The 19,519-nt window shown below is 34.6% G+C and overlaps 1 long non-coding RNA gene across 2 annotated transcripts; it reads left to right on the top strand.

Annotated features, from left to right (window-relative positions):
* The first annotated feature begins 15,506 nt into the window (after window positions 1-15,506).
* LOC108983669 lies at window positions 15,507-19,085 on the top strand. Of its 2 annotated transcripts, XR_001994912.2 has the most exons (5): window positions 15,507-16,031; window positions 17,015-17,154; window positions 17,865-18,024; window positions 18,124-18,280; window positions 18,780-19,085. It is a non-coding gene; the product is annotated as an uncharacterized LOC108983669 (long non-coding RNA). The 2 variants fall into 2 exon arrangements; XR_001994911.2 differs by lacking the exon at window positions 18,124-18,280.
* The last annotated feature ends 434 nt before the right edge of the window (window positions 19,086-19,519 follow it).

Genomic DNA, 19,519 nt, shown 5'->3' with positions numbered 1-19,519 from the left:
TAATCATTTTACAAAAAAGAGATCTATTATGTCTCGTTATTCATTTTTTTTTTAAATTATGTAATATTTATGTATTTTTTGACTATAAATATCATTTCTCATTTTAAAATAAAAGATATTTTGATAATATCATTTTATAAAAATAACATCATTTTTAAAAAAGAAAAATGGTAGTGGAGCCTTCAAAGTTACCGCTCAAAATTATTGCTTGATTATTTTAATTTTTATACTTAATGGTTAAGCAAGTAAATATTAACGAAACTATATATTTTTTTTATTTTTTTCTTAATAATTAATGATTTTACAAAATTGTTGAAAAAAATGAAGGAAAACAAAAATTTTAAATATGCTAGTGGCATGCCCAATAGTAACCGTTGGGAGGCCTGCTAGCAGTACCCTTATAAAAATACTCACTTTAAAATGTGTTATTAAATATGTTATAAAATATATTGTATGTATATCATTATTCTTGATAAATATGTAACGACATATTACACAATGCACAAGAATTTTGGTTTGAGAAATTTTAGAGGATATTTTGAAAAGTTTTTCATCTATCTCATTTTATCTAATTTTATTTCCTTCCCAATATCATTCAAATACAAACACTTTCAAATAAATCATTATAATTTTTTTAAATTAATCATTACAACTTTCAAATAAAAACATTTTAAAATCTCAAAATAAAAACAATATTATAAAAATATTTTTTATTTAATTTTTTCTTTCTCATTTTCTAAAATTCAATAAATACAACCTCATTTGGATAATGAGATGAGATGATATAGTTTTTTATAAAAGTTAAAAGTTGAATAAAATATTGTTATAATATTATTTTTTAATATTATTATTGTTTTGAGATTTGAAAAAGTTAAATTATTTATTATACTTTATACGAAAATTTAAAAAAATTGTAATGATGAGTTTAGATAATTTCTCAATCCAAACGGAACCTTAATTCAAACAATCTCATTACTATTTACAAACTATCTACTAGTACTATTTATAAAATTCTCATCTCCATACATATCTCCTAATCGGAACTCGTAAAAAATTAAGAATGCAGAAATTTGTTGTAACATTATATTCCGTATAAAGGTGCTTAATTTGTGATAGTCAAAAGGTGGTTTGAATTGTTGGGCAAGTTTTATGTTTTGTATTTGGGACATTTGGAGTGGCTACGTGGTATTTGTAGTTGTTGATTTTTACCATTGTGGGAACTAACTAGTTTTGTAATTTTGTAACATATCCCAACTAGTTTCACTTTCCTCGATGGGGGGACATGTGATGTCCTATATTAGTACGACCACCTGCCTCTCTGAGAATCGAGCCTTGTTTGGACTATTTCTCATGCTTCTCTCTCCATAATTTCCAACATTTGTTCTGCTCCTACTTGTCCTCTACGGTATAGGTTTTGATTGAAAAAAAGTTATTATAATCTATTTCATTTCGTTATTATAAATTTTATAAATTTATATATAAAATATAATAAATAATTTAATTTTTATAAATATTAAAATAATAATAATATTAAAAAATAATATTTTATTTAATTTTTAACTTTCATTTTAATTCATTATCAAAATCCAATCTAAAACTCTATTAGAAAAATTCTATAAAATGCCGCACTACCCACACCCAACAAATTAACTTTTATATATATATATATATATTTTAAATACTAAAAATAACCGTCCCATGTAAACGCCACGCAACCGACTCCACGTCAGTAAATGAAAGTAGCAGGCAGGATATAATAAAATGACAAAATACTTTGTTTTGATTTTTCTCTTCCTTCTCCTTCTTCCCCCATTGGTCCGTGTGAGGTTGGTATACTCTCAATCTCTCTCTGTGTGCACCTCAACTCTCAGGACAACTAAAGTTGTTACTAGTAAACCGAAATCACTCACTCCCTAACCAGAGGCACACCACTCTGTCCCTACAAATCTCTAAAAATGAAATATAAAAAAATTCTTTTTTTTCTAACTCTTATACTTTCCTTCCCTCAACACGAGTCAACTCTAAATATATAACAATATAATAGATTATTTTATCTCATCTTATCTTATTATCTAAATCAAGATTTTCACCTAAAGATTCCTAAATTATTGTTGAGCAATGTGTGAACTCTTTGTATTTATAAAAAAAAAAAAGATAAATGCCTAGTTACGAAAAAATACTATAAAAAATAGATTTATAAAATTATTTTTATTATAAATTAAATTTAACATATCACATGAAATTATATCAATTTATAAATTTATTTTCATAAAAAATTATTCTATTGTGTTGCCCAGCTCTTATTGCCAGGTGTGCCCATTAGTGCAATCTAGCTTTTTTTAAAAAAATAAAAAATACACAAATTTATTAGTAATAACTTTTTTAAATATTTAAAAAATTAAAGTACACAATTTTTTTGGGTCTTCGATCATTTGGTTTTCGTTAATTTCATGTATTTTAATTGAGAAAAAGGAAAAATTCTGATAAAGTATATAACAATATAATAACTTTTCTTTTTGGTCCTCGTTTTTCATCTTCTTTGTTAAGTGTGAGCTATAATTGATCTAAATTTATTTTTTATTTTTTCCATTGATTTGGGTTTTGCTACTCTTCCTTGATATTTGAATTTTTTGTAATTAAGAAACGGCTTTCCGGAATAATAAAAAAGGACAATTTTTTTTTTTAATTTCGTTTTAACTCTCATTGAAAAATTGATCAGCATGCAGAACCATCTTTGGGTCCAAGTTTATTTCCATTTGTGTGCTCTCTGGAGGGAGAGTTTTCCCTGCACTGCATGACTGTGTGTCCCTTTCTGTCCAGAGAAAGTCAGCGACGAATGCAAATCCGAAAAGCCCCACGCAGATGAGCACAAGCTTCGTAAATGCTGCAGTCTTCTTCTCAATTTACAGATGGGTCTCGAAATGAGTTAGGGGTTTGGGCATTTCTCTCTTCTCAGATTTCTTCCCGCTAAGTCGTCTTCTCGATTTTTAATTTCTTTTTTTAATTTTATCTGACGTGACAAACTCGATTACCCGACAATTACGCATGCAGGTTGTACGTAGCAGACTTGATTCGATAACCCTTGATGGTTGTTTAATTTAAGGGACCCCACAGATGAAAAGGATCACGACCCTTCCGTACTATATCCGGTGCCAAAAGATGGCAAGCGATGCCTCACACCATACCCTTGTCCTTCAAATTTGAGTAACGACGTACGTAATTTCAAAATTTTGAGTATGGTGGTGTAGGTCCTACATTCACATGCATGGGACAAAAATTGAACAGGATTGGAGTCAAAGATTGGTTTGAATCTGATCAGAAGAATAATGTGGGGATTACCTTTGGTAATCAAGTGGGTCACATGCCCAACATGGAACGCACGTGTGGGCCACTTCTCGGCGTTTGTTGGGACTTGAGAAAACTCTCAAGATCCAGTGGTCACATGCGTGCTCAGTGCTCTAACACCTCGTCAAATTAAATAGAGTAATGATATATACATAGTATATCACGCAACAATATGATATTATGATACGTATGTTTTCTTACAACAGATAAACAGAACCGACCGTAGGCAAGTGCTCTCCCATACACTTTTCTCTGTCGCTCACTCTTTCTTCTCTCTCTCTCCTCTCAACCGACTACGTGAGTAGTGACAACCTATATGGTGTAAATTGATAGGCAGATAAGAGTCAATTGAACAATTTTTAGAGCATTGACAATAGTCTTGTTGATGTTGTATTTCACAGTCCGAGCAATACCATGTCAACCAAGCTCACATAAGCTACGGCTAAGAGGAAGAATGGGCTCCGGTGATGTCCGGAATCGCTTCAATGCCAAAATCAATGGAGAATACTTGGGTGATGAAGAAACTTAAATAAACTAGAAAATAGTAAGGGTTCAACGAGTCGTCCCGTGGGAGAGATGACTGTTATTTATATTTGGTTTGGACTCGACTGTTGAGGGAGATTGTGGAGTGTCTGGTCGTGTTTGGGTCAGACCTACTTCCACCTTCATGTCATGATTGTGTGTCAGGTTGCGACTCAAAATGCCGAGGGAGATTGTGGCGTGTCAGGGTGTGCTCGGGGGCAGACTTGTTGCCACCCTCCTGCCGCGGCAGGGTGTCAGGTCATGGTCGAGTCGTCCTACAGTACTTCTGGTAGCACGTCATTACTTGTTGGGTTCCCTGACACGCATTGAATGCAACGTGCCTCGGGTCTGGTGTGCCCAAAATCGAACACGCCCAGTTGCCTACGTCCAGTGGCTGTAGTCTGCAATGTATCTTATGGCAGGGCTCAACAGTTCACTGAGTTCCCAAGCGATCACTGCCTTATGGTGGGCTTCTTGGCTTGGTCGAACTCGGTGCCAAAGCCTTTTCGAATGAGTTTGTGGTCATGAGCTCAGTACGTGATTTCCCGGTCTGAGCTTCTGGCCTGCTTTGAGTTTCCGCTTGAGGGGCCTGGAGTCTCCGCAGCTTGATTTCTTTGGGCCTAAGCCCCTCTCTCCCCTCACAAGTCTAATCATTGGCAAGTCTAATTTTGATTAGAATTTGAAGTTTTAGCTATGGTAAAAACTTTTAAAGAGATTAATTTACATTGGACTAGTTATCCTAAAGTCAAAATAGTAATATAATATTATATATTTTAATAATATTTTTTTAAAAAAATTAATATTCTGTAAGTACACTTGTATTAATATTGATATTTACTATTTTGTATTAATATTAAAAGGGAGGTAGTTCAGTAGGGTTGTACAAAAAATTGAGAAACTGACCTAGACTGACTTAGACCGATCGTCGGAGCTCAGAACCGGCCGAAACCGATGGAGAACCGGTCGGCGTGCGGTAGCAAATAGAGAAAATCGATATTGACCGATTCGGTGTCGATTCGAACCTGGTTCTAACTACTGAACCGACAGACTAAATAAATTATTATTTTTTTTTTATGTATTTTGTACTTAAAACGATGCCGTTCCACTTAAGTTTAAACTTAAGTGGAACGGCGTCATTTTAAGCCTTAGTTGTGTTTTAAACACAGCTTAAATGACGCGTTTGGTATTAAACCAAACGGTGTCATTTAATTCATAACGAATAAAAAAAAATTAAGTAGGACGATGCCATGGCATTGTTTCAAAATAATTTCGTCTTCCTCCTCGCGTTTTTTCTTGTTCTCATCCTCTCTCTCTCCTTTGCAACACACACTCTCTCTACTCTCTCAGAGGAAGCTCGGTCTAGGAACGATTGTGAACTGTTAGAGAAATGAAGCAACGGTTTTGACCAGTATTTCTCCCCCCCCCCCTCCCGTTCAATCGGTTTCGGCCGATTTTCTCCTCCACAAATTAATTTTCGGTCGGCGTCGATTTTATCCAAAATCCGAATTGAATGGGTCAGTTTTCAACCCTAGATAGTTGGATGAAAAAATAATAAAATATTAATTTGATCATTCTACAATGACTCTTCATATATGACTAAAAATCCTAAATTATGTAGCTCAAAATTTCACTAATATTCCTTTGACTAATCTAATACATAATTTTTACCTCAAAAAAAAGATAAAATTTAGACTTGTACTTCACAATCTAAACCATTGCCAATGCTGTTAAGGCTAAGGAAAGAAAGTGTACAGCTATATCCCGTGCAAACGATCATTTGAATAGCTTGTACGAAAAGCAAGCCACTGTAATTTACAAATTGGGAAAGCAACGAGGGTATTTATTTTCGAGCTTTGTTATATAATCTATATCATACTCTATATTTTATATTTTTTAAAATTTTTTTAAGTTTATTCTTTTAAAATTATTTCAAATTTTTTATTCATTATTTATATAATAAATATTTGATAAAAGAAAAAAAAAATAAAAAATAAAAATAATGTAGAGTGTGGAGTATTAGGAGGTTGTAAAGATTTTTTTGTTTATTTTTTGGAAAACACTAATTTGCCAATTTTGTTTGACCGTTGGTCAAAATTTTTTTTATTTAATGATTAATGAAGTAATTTTATGTATATTGATGTATTTTTTTATTTTTTAAGAATATTTAAATGTATTAAAAATATGTGAAAAAAAGGAAAAAAAAAAACCCTCATTAGTTGCTTGTCTAAAAACATTTCAATTTATCTTATTTAATTATTATAATTTTTTTAAATTTTAATATAAAATATAATAAATAATTCAATTTTTTCAAATCTTAAAATAATATTAATATTAAAAAATAATATTATAATAATATTTTATTTAATTTTTAACTTTTAACTTAATTTAACATCTAAACGCAGCTTCAAAATAAACAAAGAACTCCCATGAGAGAGAGAGAGCGCAAGAACTCCATACAAACGGTGAATTATGATTGTTGAGTAAAGCTACTCTTACCGTTTTTATTGTTTTAATATTTTTTTATTTAGTAATTAAGTAAGTATTTTATAATGATATTATGATTTTTTTATTTTTTTAAAAAATATTTTACAGTATTAAAAAAATACATATATAAAAAAATAAAGTAAAAAAATATAATATTTTACATTAACAATAGCTACCAACGGGATTGAGAGCGGTAGCTATAGAGCAACCCTTGTGATTGTTTGGTTTCCAAGATTGTTGCAGATTTCTATTTATTTGACCGTCCCCTTTATTTAAAGAAAAATGTTATTTTAAAAAAGTAATCGATTGAATTTTTTAATTTTAATTTAATGATTAATTAATAAATTGATATTTTTTTAAAATGTATAAAAATGATTACAAAACAAAAAAAAAATACATTTACACTTATCGATTAATTTCATCGATTAAATTATCAGTCTGAATAACACGATCCTTAATTAAAGTATCATGTTCCTTCTAGGAGCGTTAGACAAGATCCTTTAGTTATAGGGCAGTGCTAATGCCATCGAGAGGTATCTCGACTTTGCCCACCGATATGTGTATTTTGTATTTTTTAATTTTGTGTATTTTTTCTAGTATTTTATTTTCAAAAAATTAAAATAAAATCATTAACTCGTTAAAAAATAATTTTTTAACTAATGACAAACTTGACGAGTGAGATGATATGATAATTTTGTGAATAGTAATAAGATAATTTATGAATAGTAATTTTTTATAGAGTTTTGAAAAAGAAAAAAGAGAAAATGTTGAATAAAAAATATTATAAAATTAAAATATTGTTAGAATATATTTTTTTAATATTATTTTTATTTAGTGATTTGAAAAAATTAAATTATTTGTTATTTTTATTTAAAAATTTAAAAAAATTATAATAATTAATTTAAAAATATTTATATTTAAATAATATTTAAAAAAATGAGACGAGACCAGACAATAAGAAAATTTTGAGATCAGATATTTTTCCAAACAATTCTAAAACAAAAAAAAAAAAAAAGGTCACAATCAGGATGTCTCGGTGAGCTTTTTCCTTATTTATAAACAATGCTCTCACAGTCACAGCTGCCTAACTTTTGATTTGGGCCCCAGAAATTTTCCCAGATCCAAATGTCATGATGGATTATCAACGACAACATCCAACGCCTTGCTTTTCCTACTTTGTGATGGCAAAGCTCTAGTAGATTAATTTTATCTTATTATTATAATTTTTTTAAATATTAATAATAAATAATTTTATTTTATTATATTTTAAAATAATAATAATATTAAAAAATAATAATTTAATAATAATTTATCATCTCAATTCAATTCAATTCAACATTCAAACGCATTTAATATTTTCAAACGCCAACCAACATCCAAGCGGGCTCCCCAAAATCAAATTACTGTTGCTTTCCACGCGCGCATTCAAATTCCAACGTCTTCATACCATTAAAAATATGGAAAACACTACTCTTTATCTCACAATCATATCGCTCTAGTTGATTGTTGGTTAATTTTTTTTTAAGTAAGGATTAAAAAAGTAATTTTAAGTGTATTGAAATATATTTTTTATCTTTTAAAAATATAAAAAAAAAAAACCCAAAAAGCGTATGCCATGCAGTAAACGCTGGGCGGCATATAGTAGGGTTGCCCTATGTTAGCGCAGCTGATTTCTTTGTATCCTTGCACAAAGGCTCCCAGCCTTTACTCACTGCCAGCGTGTCAAAACATAATGCTCAATGTGAAGAAGAATCCTCTGCACACATGCATAACGGCTCACAGCCTTCACTCATGCCCAGCACGTCAAAACCGAATCACCTCACAACAGAAAAGGTAAAAGTCATGTGAGGCAATTCCAGAAATGCAACCAACGAATCTTCTAAAAATATTCTGTATCTTGGTTCTGACTTGTCTATAAATAGTAATCAAGCACTATGTGCTATTGTAAGGGAAAATGATACTCTGTAATCAACTCTGAAATAGTAATTGTTTATTGAGGCATTTCAACAAATGATTTGCATTCACAAAGCATTGTTGTTTCTTAGCATGGTATCCAGAGCCGTCTAGGACCTCTGTCCATTTACGATCCCTCCATGGCTCCCCCACTTCCAACTCCGTCCCTCACTAATACTGCTGCCCATCTCCTCACAGTCAAACTCTCTCACGATAACTTCCCTCTTTGGAAAGCTCAACTTCTTGCTTTCCTCAAAAGCCATCAACTCTTCGGCTACGTAGATGGTTCTTTTCCTCCTCCCCCTCCCACCATTGATGACAAACCCAACCCAGCCCATACCTCTTGGCTTCTACAAGATCAGATGATCATTTCTTCTCTTTACTCTTCTCTCACCGATAACATTCTCTCTCAAATTGTTGATTGTCCAACCTCTCACGAAATTTGGACTACTCTTAATAATCTTTATTCTGCTCAGTCCACCGCTCACTTAATGCAAACAAGATACCAATTGGCTACATTAAAAAAAGGTTCCGATTCGGTTTCTACCTATTTTCACAAAGCCAAGTCGTTAGCCTCTTCACTCTCCTCTGCTGGTCATCCCCTCTCTTCGCACGAATTCATCATTTATCTTTTAACTGGTTTAAGCTCTGACTATAAATCTGTAGTTTCTTCTATCACCACTCGACCCGAACCATTATCCTCCTCTCAAGTCTATAGTTATCTGCTAAATCATGAATCTCGTCTCATGCATCAGACTCAAACTACTCTATCTGCTGCGTCGTTCTCGGCCAACTCTACCAATTTTCGTCCAGCTTCAAATTTCTTTCATCAAACTCGTGGCCGTGGTCGTGGCTGTGGTCGAGGAGGTGCCCGTAATTCCTCCTCTGGTTCTCCCAATTTCTTTTCCTCTCAGTCTTCCACCAAACCCACTTGTCAAATCTGTAATCGAGTTGGTCACTCTGCGTTTCAATGTTATCATCGTTTTACCCACAATTATCAACCATCCCCACCACCATCTCTTACAGCTCACTATACCTCCATTCCCAACTCTTCAAATCCGTCCAATTTATGGTTTCTCGACTCCGCTGCTACGAACCATTTTACGTCAGATTTCTCTAACTTAAATTTAGAGTCAACACCATACACTAGACCCGATCAAGTCTCTATTGGTGATGGATCTTCTCTCCCCATACAGAATACTGGCACTGGGCTTCTTCCCACACCTACTGGCAAATTTCTTCTTCGTCATTTAATTCATGTTCCTTCTATTTCTAAGAATTTATTATCTGTTAGACAATTTTGTCTTGATAACTCGGTTTTCTTTGAATTTAATTCTTCTGGTTTCTTTGTGAAGGATTTGCATTCCCAAGAAGTACTTCTTCAGGGCTCCGTTAAGAATGGCTTGTACGTGCTTCCATCACATGAAGAGTCCATTTCTGGGTCCACTAGCAACACTCATCATCAGGCTCTCATTGGTGAAAGGACTACTCCTCAAGTTTGGCATTCCCGCTTAAGCCATCCTTCTTCCCGTGTCACATCTTTTACTATTCGTCAGCATCATCTACCCGTCACCTCTACGTCTACTGTTTCTCTTTGTAATGCTTGTCTTCAAGCAAAATCTCACACTCTTCCTCACCCTCCCTCTCTCTCTAGATCATCGCATGCTTTTCAACTTTTATTTTTAGATGTTTGGGGACCAGCTCCTGTGCTATCCTCTAGTGGTTTTAAATTTTATTTTTCCATTGTTGATGACTTTACTAAATATATTTGGTGTTTCCCTTTACATTCTAAATCTGAAGTTTCTACTATTTTCTTAGCTTTTATTAAATTTGTACAAAATACTTTCTCTAAAAATATTATTGATGTACAAACTGATTGGGGTGGAGAATTTCGCCCATTTTCCTCTCTTCTTCTTAATTATGGTATTTCTCATCCTGTTACCTGTCCTTATTCTCACGCTCAGAATGAGAGTGTTGAGAGACGACATCGTCATATAGTAGAAACCGGGCTCTCTCTTCTAGCTCAATCTTCGGCTCCTTCCAAATTTTGGGCTGAGGCTTTTCAAACGGCCACTTATCTAATAAATAGAATGCCTACTCCAATTTTAAATAATATCTCCCCTTTTCAAACTTTATTCAATCAACAACCTGATTATAAATTTTTGCGTATTTTTGGGTGTGCGTGTTGGCCTAATCTTCGTCCCTTCAATCGTCATAAAATGGATATGCGTTCTCAACTTTGTGTTTTTATTGGATATAGTTTAAATCACAAAGGCTACAATTGTTTACACATACCTACGGGTAGAATTTATGTCTCAAGAGACGTTCGTTTTAATGAAAATTTCTTTCCTTTCTCGGCCACCACTTCATCTCCAAATATTTCCAACTTTTCATCTCCATCCACTTGCACGCCCATCTCCCTTTTTGGATCTGCATCTCAACCCATATCTCCCGATCCTACCAACGCTCCATCTTCTCATATTCCTTCCTCTCCTATCGGTCCACATAGCAGCCCATTACCTATCTCTCATTCGGTCCAACACTCTCCCACTCATTCGGCCCATCTCAGCCCATCCTCTCCAACCCGATCCAATAATACTCCCTCTCGTGTGTCTTCCTCCCCAAACCCTACCTTACCTTCTGCGCCGAACTCATCACATATTCCCCTATCTCCTGCGCCGCACTCATCTAATACTCCATCCACTCCTGCGCTACCTTCACCAATTCCTCACATCCCTATTTCACAAGATCCTACAATCTCTCATCCAATGTTGACCCGATCAAAGACCCATAACTCTCGACCCCTTCAACGCACAGATGGCACTCTCTCTTGGCCTTTTCCCAAACCTTCTGCCTCCATAACCGAATCCACCACTATTCCTGAGGAACCAACCTCGTATACAGTGGCTTCGCAATATCCGGCTTGGCGTGATGCCATGGCTACCGAATTCGAAGCCCTTTTACGGAATCACACCTGGGATTTAGTTCCTCCCTCTTCCAACCTCAATATTCTTGGTTCTAAATAGGTTCTCAAAACCAAAAGACATGCTGATGGAACCCTAGAACGACGAAAAGCTCGGCTTGTTGCGAAAGGGTTCCACCAGCAAGTCGGTTTTGACTATTCCGAAACCTTTAGTCCTGTTGTTAATCCGGTCACCATTCGTTTAATTCTTTCTCTTGCAGTGACTCGGAAATGGCCTCTTCACCAATTGGATGTGCAGAACGCGTTTCTACATGGGGATCTGGAGGAGGATGTCTTCATGCATCAGCCAACTGGGTTTGTAAATCCTGACTATCCTCATTTTATTTGTAAGCTCCGAAAATCAATCTATGGTTTGAAACAAGCCCCGAGGGCTTGGTTTGCTAAGTTGAGTTCGCGTCTGTTAGATTTAGGTTTTCATGCGTCTGCGTCTGATTCCTCTCTATTTATTCTGTCTAATTCAATGATTTCCATTTATATCTTAGTTTATGTTGATGATATTGTGGTCACAGCTTCAAATACCTCTTTAATCACTGACTTTATTCTTGCTTTACGTCACTCATTTCCGGTTAAAGACCTTGGTATTCTACATTATTTTTTGGGTATTCAAGTTTCTCGAAATTCCTCTGGTTTGTTTCTTTCCCAGCAGCGTTATATTTCTAATCTTCTTCACCGCACAAATATGCATCAATCAAAAACAATGAACACTCCAATGGCTTCCTCCACTCGTCTTAATGCTGTTGATGGACCCTCCTTTGAGGATCCACAACTTTATCGAAGTGTTGTTGGAAGCCTTCAATACCTGTCTTTTACTAGACCTAACATCTCCTTTGCTGTTAACAGAGTCTGTCAATACATGCATAGTCCTCGTCTCACTCATTGGCAAGCTGTTAAACGCATTCTTCGTTACCTTCGTTTAACCTCTTCCTTTGGTCTATACCTCTCTCCCACTTCCTCCTTTAAAATCACTGCCTTTTCGGATGATTGTAAATCTACCGGAGGTTTTTGCATCTTTTTTGGCTCACATTTAATTTCTTGGGGTTCAAAGAAACAACCCACTGTTGCAAGGTCCTCAACTGAGGCTGAATACAAGTCGGTAGCAAATACGACTTGTGAAATACTTTGGTTACAATCTTTATTAATTGAATTAGGAATTGTTATTACTGATATTCCCACTTTATTTTGTGATAATCTTGATGCTACTTATCTCTCGGTTAATCCTGTTATGCACTCAAGAATTAAACATGTTGATTTGGATTATCATTTTGTTCGTGATCGTGTTGCTGCCAAATCTCTTGCTGTTAAATTTCTCCAAAGCAAAGATCAAATTGCATATATTCTTACAAAGCCGCTCTCCTCTGTTCGTTTCTCTCTTTTACGATCAAGCCTCACCATCATGGAGGTGCCGCTTGTCTCGCGGGGGGATGTTAGCGCAGCTGATTTCTCTGTATCCTTGCACAAAGGCTCCCAGCCTTTACTCACTGCCAGCGTGTCAAAACAGAATGCTCAATGTGAAGAAGAATCCTCTGCACACATGCATAACGGCTCACAGCCTTCACTCATGCCCAGCACGTCAAAACCGAATCACCTCACAACAGAAAAGGCAAAAGTCATGTGAGGCAATTCCAGAAATGCAACCAACGAATCTTCTAGAAATATTCTGTATCTTGGTTCTGACTTGTCTATAAATAGTATTCAAGCACTATGTGCTATTGTAAGGGAAAATGATACTCTGTAATCAACTCTGAAATAGTAATTGTTCATTGAGGCATTTCAACAAATGATTTGCATTCACAAAGCATTGCTGTTTCTTAGCACCCTAAAAACATTGTGCGGTCTATTGCTGTGCAGCAAAAATGTGAGTTTTCCTGAATAAATCTTGATGACCCAGTTATCAACTATCGCATGTATCTGTGTCCAGCTCATGACCAGACAAATATTATTGCACTACTGATCTGGACCATATATGCATGGGGAACTTCAGTATAATTTTGAATTTAGACGAAAAGAACAAATAAACAAGCGGACGGGAACATTCATCCAAGTTATAACAAGGACAAAAACAACAACAACCACAAGGGATTGGGAGTTATAACAGATCGTTTCTTAAAATTGGTTCAAATCCTTGGACCGATTCATGTGTACAAAGAATGTGACAAGACAGTGAGCGATGCATATCACGAGAGAGAGCTCATGTTAAGATCCCCAAATTTTGCAAAATGGGCTTTTTGTACTTTATTGCCATCATGAGTTGCAGTATGTATATAGCTTATATGAGACAAAGTTTATACATAAGAGGAACATTATATTGCTCATTTACAGTTAATTCAGAGAAAACGTAAAGACTCAAAAGCAAACTTTGTTTCAGAAATGAAACCAAACCCAAGACAGATAAAGTACTAATCACGAAGAACAGCACGGAATCATGCATGGACTGTGTATGTAAGTTACATGTCCCATTCTATCAGAACCTGCATTATGTTTTGGGGGATTCTTCCACTATCAATTGCATCCTCAGTTTAGTTGTCCTAACTTTATTTTCCACCTCTTACGGCCTTGGTCAGACCATGAACACCCCAATTATTAATAATCAATAGTAATTTAAAAAGAAAAATATATGTTACAAGGAACTAGAGCGGCGCGCACCATGCTTGTGGTGTTTATCTGTCCCCCCTCCTCACACACCCATGACCCACCCACAATCCGGCGCATATACAGATGTATAAATAAAACATTCAGCCTAAGAAAATCTTCCTTGTAATTGACACGATTCACATAGGAGCCAAGAGCTCAGGCAGCCTTTGATACTCCATCGAGGAACTCATGAATAGGATATAGCTTGTCATGAAAATACATTGTTACGTGAGAAAAAATACATGTTTTTATTTGGCATTTTTTAATAAAGATGCGCATGTATTTAAGCAGGAAAAGCTACTAGCTATCTCTTGTTTCTAATTGGGAAATATCACATTTTCGATCAAAACTTCGAGCCCCAAGCAAGCACGGTAAAAAAATTAGATGAGTATTAAACATACCTGTATGTTTACTTGGGTCTAAATTAAAGTACTGAAATCAGCTTCCCAAATCTGCAGGAAGACAGAATAATTGCTAAAGATTATGGGAAAAACAATACGTAATTTTACAAGTAAAATAAGCAAATATCATAAGGTTCTGTACATTAATTCACGTTTGATTTGTATCATGAAATATTTTGTAGAACAACAGTGTGTGTGATATCTAGTGGAGAACAGATGGTGGACCATACACAAAATAACTTGTTATGCATGCAGTTATGCATGCAAGAAAATGATTTAAGAATTAGCTAGAAACATCTACGAAAAGGAAGTCATAAATCAATATTGACCAGCTACAGGAAGTTGCAGTACTGAAGGTCTGTTTTGCTTATCACTCCTCTTCAAATATGTCTGATGGATAACCAAACGAAAAATCTTACAATTGGTATTTTACAACAGAGAAGACAACAAGAGTTGACTGAATAAAAGTTGATTGATAAAAAAATAATTGATTATCGCGAAAGAATACCCTCATCAGTAACAAATCATTTTCGTGCTACTTCTAGGCATTTTAATAATCTATATTGCTGGAAAGCAGCAGATCGGCAAGTGACGGTGCTAATGGAAAAGAACTAAAAAACCAACTGGAAATAGATAAAGCTAAACTGAAATAGACAATGTTGTGTCCGGCGAGGAGGGGAGGTGGGTGGAGCCGAAGCACCAACCCCCCTCCCCCCGGTGAATGGAAAAGCTTCGTGGGTGAGGCGATGTGGAGTCTTGGCTGCTGGAGAGAAAATAGAGAGAAAAAATACGAAGATTCAGATTTGTTGTTTACTAACAAGGAACTTATGTAATATATATATCTCTACTATTATATAAGTGGCTATCTAACGATTAGTAAACGGAATTTCTTGTTTTCCGTCAAATCTCAGTTAAATCAACGTTAAGTTTTTGCAGTTTTAAAAACAATGGGTAAAAACTTATTTTACATGTTTATCTGTTGGATATTAGAATGTTTTGTATTTATTATTTTTTTCTTTTATATTTTACCAACCGTCAGTCTATCACTTTTACGTTCTTTCATTGTCTACTTTTTCACTGTCAACTGTTTTTCTTTCGTAACTTTTATACTTTTATGTATTTTACTTTCTACTTTTTTTACTCCTGCAGCTTTTATATTTTATTTATATTTTATAGTGTGTCAGTATACTTATATGCTGTTAATACTTTTTCTCTTTTGCAGCTTTTTCTTCTCAGCTGATGCGTGCTTTTTCTATTCTCGCTTGTCTTTGCATACTTTTTCCGTTTGATAGCCTCTCTCGATTTCGATTTTAAAAGTAAAAAACCAGACCCACTCTCTCTCTAGAAACTCGCTCGGCTCCTTCTTCCTCTACAAACTCTCTAAAAGTCAAAAATCAGACCCTCTCTCTCTAGAAACTCGCTCGCTGAGCTGGGGGGTGGGGAGCTTCGGCTCCTTCTTCCTCTTCCTCTCCTCCCTCTCCTCGCCGGTCGTTCATTTCCAGTGGTTTCGTTTGATTTTTTTGCTTTTTTGTTTTTTTTTTTCAAGTTTTCGGCAGAATAAAGGGGGTAGCCGTTTCGAGCTTCTCCGGCGACCATCGTCCGACACGCGCACCACCGGGAGAAGCCTCACCCGCCGATCTTACGGTCGACTGGCTTGGGAGCCAATCGGAGCGGCGCGTTCCGCCGACGTGCGGTTTAAACGAAACGTGTGGGTATGGTTTTTATTGGTTCTATTTCTTTTCACTCTGTGGGATGTGAATTTGAAGGATGGTTTGATTTATTTTTTTTCCCGTTTTGTGTTGATTTTTTTATTTCATTCTTTTGCTTGTTGGATTTTTGTTTGTTGGTATGGACCATTTTTTGGAATCTGAAGGAAGTGAGTTTCTTGTTCATTCTTCTAGGCATGTTTTAGTTTTTAGTGTGGATCCTCTCTCTTCTCTTTGTGGGATGTGAATCTGAAGAGCATTTAAAAATTCTTTCCAGTCTTGTTGTTCTTCGACTCAAAACCTGTGTTGTTTTTTTTTTTTTTCGTTTTTCTGCTTGTTGGATTTTTCTTTTCCAGTTTTTATTTGTTGGGTGTAAATCTGCCTTACTTTCCTGGGATATTTTTGCAGATTTTGTCTCCTTCATATGTTACCTAGGTAGTTCGAAGGATGACTAAATGCATTCGGCCGTGTATGCAAGTGAAATTTGTGTCTTCGTCATCTCGACCTTGCTTTATGATTGTAGTACATCCTATAGTACTTTTATTTTTATTGCAAACAATATGAAGTTTGTTGGCCCTGATATGAAGTTTGTATCTCTTCCATATACATTTACAAAATAGGATCCCATATGTATCATTCAAATCTACAGAAGCTTGGGAAGCAGTTTCATAAGTAACACCTGAAAGTATAGCTATGAGAATAATCATGGTTATTTTCCAGACTACAGCATTTAAGAACCCAATACAAAACCACTAAGGGATCTAATAAGTTAAGACTATAAATAAATAACGTTTAAAGAATCTGTAATTGGCTTGAGATTTCAGTCTCGAGTTTCTGATTAATTTTCTGTCATATGGAAAATGAGTTCATTACCATGAAATCTGTATTTGAACCATAACTCCTACATTGAGTTTGTAGGCATTTGAATATTTAAGTCCAATTCCGGTCTCTCTGTTTTACTAATGTTGACTGAATGAGGTTCCATGCAGTCCCTAGGAACTTCAGATTGTTGGAGGAGCTTGAACGTGGTGAAAAAGGTATTGGCGATGACATTGTCAGCTATGGAATGGATGATGGAGATGACATCTACATGCGCTTTTGGACTGGAACCATTATCGGTCCTCACAATGTAAGTGCCTTTTGTTTCCTCTCTCCCTTTATATATGTGTGTCAGTATTTGTAAAGTTTTCCGACAGATAAAAATTGCTTTTGTTTGCACATGCATAGATAAAACATTTTATGAATTGATCAAGTTACTTACACTTCTGTCCTGTCAATATGTATTTTTTGATCCATATAGCTGTCACTCTCAAATTTCTTCATTTATTTATAGGGAATTTAATATCATTATTATTATTTGTATATAATTGAGCCTCTCATTTTTTTTTCTAATTGTGACCAGAGCCCTCCTTTCTGCATGCATATTCAACATGGAAATAATCACTGGCCACTAATCTACTAAGAACATTAGTAATGATACTTTTGCATTCTGAAAATTTGGAGGAACAGTGCTAATTCTCATGTTTCGTCTACTCTCATGTGATTCCAAACCATTGGCAATATTTATATGTATATATTTCTTTCATTCATTTGGATTCAAGTTTTGGGTGATGCTTACCAAGTATTTAGCGATCCAACCCAACGAGAAGCATATGACACTTTTGGGAAATCAGGAATCTCGACGTTAGCATTTTGTTCTTTATTTATCAATAGATGTATTTCGAGAGTGATGATGTGTGTGTCTTCTTGTACTATATGTAGGTAGAATGGAATAAAATGTTGCCAAATTTGATTTGAAGATTCTTTTCTGATACATCACATGGTTCCCTAATATTGCAGTGAAGCAATTATTGATCCTGCAGCTATCTTTGCGATACTTTTTGGTAGTGAGCTTTTTGAGGAATACATAGGTCAACTTGCGATGGCATCAATGGCTTCACGAGACATATTTACAGAAGGGGAATAGTTTGACACTAAAAAGCTGCAAGAAAAATTGAGGGTATGAGTTTACAATGCCTCATCAATTTGAGCTTTATGTTATTATTTTATATTATCTTGTACTGGACCTCATGTACTCATTTATTTGTACCATTGCTAGGGTCTTGTCTTGTTTCTGTTGTGAGAACATGAAGTTGGGTGTTTAATCATGATGGAAATAAAAATGCTTTAGTAAAAAGAAGGGATAGGGAAATATATGACTGCTACTTGGGAACTTTACAAAACCCAACCAATCCCAACCATCTGGCTCTGTAATGGTGAGTGATCTATTAAATTTAGATCTTGATACTTACAATAGTTTTCTGCATCCCATTTTCTCTAATGAAAAGTGGTGTATATCTTGGCTTTAGATGCTCCAATCAAATTAAAATATCTTAGTCATATTGTGAAATACAAAACCATGATAGTACGGTTCACTTGGTTTCTTCATATTCTTTTATTTCCAGCTTAAAAACTGTTTATTCCAGGAAGTGTTCTATGTCATTCAATTGTATAAACTGAAACTTGTATATATGTCATGGTTTTTGCTATTTGGATTTTAATTCCTATAAACTATTTGGATTTTGGTGATTTTTTGCATTGAGTTTCATTTGCAAGTTTTGCTTCAAATTCAGTGTTTAATCTGACTCAAAGTTCATAACCTTGTGCCCAATGGTTATCAATATCATAGAAAAAATTTCTGAAATTGAACTTTTCTCATCCATGGATTTATATTGAATATGACCTAGCCTTTGTGATGGTATATTGAATTTGCAGGGTATCCTTCAGTCAACTGAGCAAGGAGAAATGGTACCGGCAAAGTTTGGGCTACCACAGAGTGGTCAGACAGTTGGAGATGTACACAACAGCTGTTCTGCTTGCAACCCTACGTCCTCCACACCCGCCCTAAGAAGAACAATGCAGTCAAAATTAATAGATTTCAAAAATCAACTGTCAGAATTATCGTAGTGTTGACTACGAATTAAAGTCAAACTATTAATCTTTTTGTAATACAATAAAAAACTAGCTAATATTATGATTAAAAAAAATTGAAATGTAAGGGATGTAACATTATTAAAAAAATGAATTTTAAGTACGTAATTTTCAAATTAATATATACTTGTTACGCGTTGCCTGTGAAAGATGCTTATCACATCTTTCACGACTTAATTTACACGATAATAAAGAGATGTTATGCATTGCATGGTCTGCCACAAACAAGTCAACCAGCATTTTGAACTAATATTTTTCTTAATCTTGTATTAAACAAATTTAGCAAAGTGATCAATTTGTAAAATTTTTATTATACTGTCGTATTTTGAACTAATCCTTTTGTTTTCTAATCTATTCAAACATATAATTATTATACTTTATTACTATATCATTATCTAACGATACTTGTTAAAATTTGTTAAATAATTTATAAATCTAATTTTTGTTTGTAAAAAATTATATAATTTTTGTAAAAAATCTAAACTAGGCAAACGTCCCTTGGACGTTGCTCTATTACTAGTATA

Source organism: Juglans regia, chromosome 12, assembly GCF_001411555.2.
Source record: "Juglans regia cultivar Chandler chromosome 12, Walnut 2.0, whole genome shotgun sequence".
In the NCBI taxonomy this organism is placed as follows: domain Eukaryota; kingdom Viridiplantae; phylum Streptophyta; class Magnoliopsida; order Fagales; family Juglandaceae; genus Juglans; species Juglans regia.
The sequence above is the reverse complement of the archived record's forward strand: the minus strand, read 5'-3'. Positions and strand labels throughout refer to the sequence as shown.